Source organism: Populus nigra, chromosome 3 (assembly GCF_951802175.1).
Source record: "Populus nigra chromosome 3, ddPopNigr1.1, whole genome shotgun sequence".
NCBI lineage: Eukaryota > Viridiplantae > Streptophyta > Magnoliopsida > Malpighiales > Salicaceae > Populus > Populus nigra.
The window spans coordinates 22605555-22611554 of NC_084854.1; positions in this window are offsets into that span (position 1 = coordinate 22605555).

Sequence of the window (6000 nt, forward strand, 5' to 3'; positions counted from 1 at the left end):
AATTAGATATATGCATGCCCTGTTACTGCTGCATTTAGCGTGCCTCCACTGCACTGTACATCGTTAAATAAAAAATAAATTCTAGAAAGTTCTCTGTTGTAGCATCATGGGTAATATTTCTTGTAAGAAATAGTAAAACAAAATGCACTATGCACTGTTACAGTGATTTTAGTCCACCATTCTTTTAGTCATTTCAAAATTATCAAGATTTATTTTTTATTTTATCATTTCATATTATTTTATATGATTTCAAAACTTATAATTATTTTTTTTACAAGTTATGATGTATTCATGATATAAAAAATCATCTCTTGATATTTGATATTTCAAAATATAATTTAATTTCATCAAGTAAAAATTAAAAATTGAAACAAAAGGGACAAGATTTTAACACTTGAAAAAAAAACAGCTGTTTCTTTTAATGTTCATTGGACATGGAAAACTATAGTTCTATCCTTGAAATTTTTATTATTTGTTTTCTATGTTTTGAGAGTTTTATATTTCGGTTGTAAATTTTATTTGTTTTATGTTTCGAATCCTAAATTTTTTTTTTAAAAAGTTATTGAAATAAAAAAGAAAAGAAAAGAATGATTGATTAGCCACATTCTGGCTACCAAAAAAATTTAATCTTGGTGTTAATAAGTTCATATTAAATAGAGGAGTTCTATGGAAATATATAATATTGTTTTTCCTTTAACATGTCATGATAAGAAGATTAGAACCCATAAAGTTTTACTTAAAAAACAATGCTTCTCATAAAAAAAAAACATGATTTCATCAAAATAAAAAAAAAATGCATGAATAAAAAAAATTAGATTTTGATTAAAAATATATGGTTTTTTTTTCTTTTTAGTTAAAATCAATATTGTTTTTCTAAATATTTCCTTGATTGTTGTTTCTTTTTATTTAATAAACTATACCGCTAATAAAAAAATATATTTTTTATTAATAATTTTATTTCTTGTTTTTTTTATTAACATTTATTTTTATTGTGACATAATTACGTGTGACAGCTCACTTAAAAGATGACTAGTGTTTACAATTTCCATCTAGCAATGCCTATTATATTATCTTGTCTCTCCAAAGCTGACATTCTTGTAACCAAAATCTAGAATTTCATAAATAATAAATAATTAAAAGGGCATTATAATTATACGAAAAAACCAATCATGAAATGATAAAGAAAAGTCAAGTCACATATTCATAACAAAAAAGATGAAAATGGATGGTCCACTCAAAAGTTTATCCTCCTACAAATTAAGAAAAACGATTACAAATTAACAAATTTATCTAATTTAGTTTCCATTTAAACTAATATATTAACTCTCATAAGTGATAAGATGTAGATCTTATAAATCTTAAATGAGAAATTTATATGAAAAACTGTCTTGAATCTTGATAATGCTTTAGTTTTTACGAAGAAAGGATCGAGAAATGGAAATTTAAAGGATTTAAAAGTAATTCCTTGCTGCCTGGCTAGGTAATTGCATTGCAACTGCACTTTGAAATGGCATAATTTCCCACCGACGTCTACAAAATGATATATACATATATAGATAACTTATAGTCCATTTCTTCGTGGAAAATGGAAAGTGTTGGCTGTAGAGCTAGCTAGCATCGACATGCATACTGAATTAACGTCAAAATCAGGTTTCAGTCAGCAGTAACAGACAGTGTGTCCACCATGGCTCGAAGGGTGGTGGATATCTACATCCACTGGCCACATCTTCCTCGCCTTAAAGAGGAGATTTGGACCTTGACTTGGAGTCAATTCTCCAAAAATTAATTATCAACCGTTTACTCTGGGCTTTTTATTAGAAATTAAGCTCGGTTAATTTTATTTGCATACCTATGACAAAGAACATGAAATCCCCTTAAGTACGTCATTATAACAATTAATGAGATTTTGGAACTAAGTATTATATATGGAGTGTTGATGCCTCTAATTACCTATAGTGGATTCAGAAAAACACCACCCGGCATCTCATAGGCAATGATTGATGATCGAAATCCAAACTCCTTTGAAAAATCCACAGCTAGCGCCTAAGACAATTCAACATTTAGAATGAGCTGATTCATGTCTGAAGATCCTGAACTACGAGCACGATAAATATACGAGCATGAGAGATCTGGTGCTTACTTTTCTTATCCATGATAGAAGCTCTACGCCTTGACTCGAAGTCAACTGAGAAAATCTAAACCAACTTTTTCTCAGTAGACTTTTTAGATGGTTTTACAGGGTTCTTGATGCAGCTTTCTTTTCTTTTGTCTTAGCAGGTGGCCCATCGAGCCATCATCAGGTCAAGCGATGAATGAATGCAGTAACCTTCTTCTTGGTCATAGCGTGTAATTTTCCACAACCAACAACAAGATTGACAGCCATTGCATTATTTTTGGCCGTAGGGAACACGTCGCGCGTTATGACCAGTTCATCTGTCTCTTGTAAAATGTAAGAGTAAAATATTCACATGCAAGACTTTTCAAGGTCTTTTTCAGCATTCCGCAGCTCTCGGGGTCAGGGTTTGATGATTAGTCAACCTGTGGGTTATATTATAATAGCTTCCTGGCAAATTGGTCTCTCTGTTTTTTTTTTTTTTTTTCCTTTGACAATTCGGTGTCTTCTCTTTTTTGCCCTTTGAAAGTTCAGGCTGGGCCGAGACATGCAATGTCTGTTTCTTTTACTTTGGATCCTTGGGCTGGGCCATCGCTAAGCATTTGGAAGCCCATGAATATCATCTTAACTCTCCATATTTCGACCGCATTTGCAAGTCTTTTCATCTTTTAGATGACCTATGGTCTCCATAAAAGTTCATAATATACAACCTGCTAATTTCAAATCCCAGATTTCATTTTTATATCAGTATTATTGTAATGATTGTTTTTTATTTAAAAATATATTAAAATAGTATTGTTTTTAATTTTTTAAAATTTATTTTTGATATCATTATTTTTGATCTGCTGTTTCTTTCATCCCTAGCTCCATATATAGCTGAGTGGCAGAGATAATTGTAAAATAGCTGTATATTTTAAAATCAGGAAAATGGTGAGAATTGCACACATTCTTGTAGTGGTATATATAGGTAGCAGTATGTTTAATTTGAATTCAAAAAACAGATAGAATCTACTCTGTTTCGATTAAGATAAAAAATTGAAAGAAATATAAGCTAGCATAAATTTCAAAATAACAACGGGCAAATAAGTCTCGGAAGCAAAACATTCTGGAGATTTAACATTGTCCCATGAATTTTAGCTTGTCAATCACCCACATGTCTGCAAATTCCACACATCTGCAACAGAAATCTCCAAATTGCACAAGAGAATTGCATCATTGGAAAGGTACAAAACTCTATTTTTCTTGCAAATATAGCTGCTAGTTGCTACTGGGCCCCACAACGTTCACCAAAGCACACAACAAAAATCAACCATTGTTGTCTTGTCCATGCCTTTGGGTCCTGGAACTCGTTTCTCTTTCAAACATCAGAAAGTAAGTAGTTTTAACAAATCCTCAATTCTAAGGAAGGTGGGGACTATATGTCTAGTAAAGGAACTGATCTACAAAGAATAAATGAAAAGAAATGATTCGTTCTGTTGCAACTTTGCTCGGTAGAAACGTTAGAAAAAAAGCATGATTATTTGCACTTTTGCTATTTGATAACAATATCAAAGAAGGGAGACATGATAGCTGAGAAGGATTAGAATGGTGAAGGTTTTGAAAAAGAAAATGAAAGAAAGAGTTAACTTAATTGAAATCTTGATTTTCATTAACTATATTATTTAAATTAATTTGAATCTTGATTTTTATTTAAATATATTATTAACAAATAAAAAGACGATGTTGCTAAGTTAGAATTGACATGGGTAGGATTTGAGAATTTCTTGATAAATAACCTTCTCAAGTTTCACCTGACCCACAATCCAAGATTTGCTCCAGATCAACCTTGGATAGGGTTCAAAAACCACGGTGAAAAGTAAAAGGAACGTAACAGAGAGACGAGAGTCGTGTGTGTTGCCAGCCATTGAATTGATATTGATGTAAAGCAAAAACTTGGGAATTTCCTCGAAGAATCAATGGGACAATAAGCCAAATAAAGAAGACTTTATTACATATGGAAAATCATGTGATGACGACGACCAAACCACAGGGTAGATAGCGTGGAATTGAATTCCAGTGCCATACAAGTGGGCTGTTTAATACAATTCATGAACGAACACTTTCTCAACTTTTTCATCGTAAAAGACAGCAGTTAATTAAATTGATCTGCTACTACAGCAACAACAATCATAAGATCGAGTGTGTTGATTCGTCTTATAGTATAAAGAGCAGCTTGTACAAAGCCAGTGGTATACAATTTAATTCATAAAGTATTTCAAATGGGTTAAGCAGGTTCTCTGTAGTAGTGATAAAGCTGATCTTCATGGTTTTATTACCAGGGTGGCGGTGCCATTTGTGTTTGGAGGAAGAGAGAATTGCTCCATTGGAATAATTGACAAAGAGATCCAGTGCTTCCTTATGGAGGGCCCAAACCCCCTGTGCAAAGTCAATCCTGGAGCATCCTTTTCTTATCTATGATTGAAGCTCTCGAAGTCAGCTGAGGAAATCTAAACCATCTTTTTTTCAGCAGTCTTCTTAGATGGTTTTACTGGGTTCTTGATACACATGACGAAGAACACGCAATCATTCGTTTATAAACGCCGAGATAGTAAAATGTGTTTCCATAGGAGGAAAACAGCTTGCAGGCACATCGTGGCTGGCAATTTTGACCACTGTAAACAGCTTTCTTTTCTTTTGTCTTAGCAGGTGGCCCATCGAGCCATCATCAGGTCAAGCGATGAATGAATGCAGCAACCTTCTTCTTGATCATAGCGTGTAATTTTCCACAACCACTAACAAGGCTGACAGCCACTGCATTGTTTTTGGCCGTAGGGAACACGTCGCGCGCGATGACCAGTTCATCTGTCTCTTGTAAAAAGGAAGAGTAAAATGCAAGATTTTTCAAGGTGTTCTTCAGCAGTCCCCAGATCCTGGGGTCAGGGTTTCATCAATCAACCTGTGGGTTCTATTATAATAGCTTGTTGGCAAATTGGTCTCTCTGTGTTTTTTTTTTTTTTTCCTTTGACAATTGGGTTGGGCCGAGACATGCAATGTCTTCTCTTTTTTCCCCTTTGAAAGTTCGGGCTGGGCGGAGACATGCAATGTCTGTTTCTTTTACTTTGGATCCTTGGGCTGGGCCATCTCAAATCATTTGGAAGCCCATGAATATCATCTTAAATCTCCATATTTCGACCGCATTTGCAAGTCTTTTCATCTCTTTCTATGGCCTCATAAAAGTTAATGATACATAACCTGCTAATTTCAAATCCCAGATCTCTAAGTTTCAGTGTATTATTATCTCAGTAAATATTATTTACTTGAAAATATAGTAAAATAATATTTTTTATATTTTAAAATTTTATTTTTAATATTAATACACTTTACAATTACAAAAAAATAACTTGAAACCAAAAAAAATAAGATAAAAATATATTTTTAAAATGCAAAAATAAACATACTCTTAATAGCCATGATCAATGCTTTTAAATTTTTTTATTATGAACGGGTTCAAGTTTGACTAAACTAATGTTTCGTACCGTCCAATAACAAATCTAACACTAATATAATGGGACTGTATGACTAGTAAAGGAACTAATCTACAAAGCATAAATGAAAAGAAATGATTCGTTCTGTTGCAACTTTGCTCGGTAGAAACGTCAGAAAAAAAGCAGAGCTTCGCTGCAAGGACAAAGTTGCAGTCTTGTTAAATTGAAAAAAATCTATTGCTTTTTTATTATTTTATAAGTCAATATTAAAAATTTTAAAAAATATTTTAATATATTTTCATGTAAAAAATATTTACACCGTAATATCATACATTCATTTTATATTAAAATACAATATTAATTAACTAATTATACCATTATTATTAAATTGATATTATTTTAATTTTTATTGTTTTTTATTTG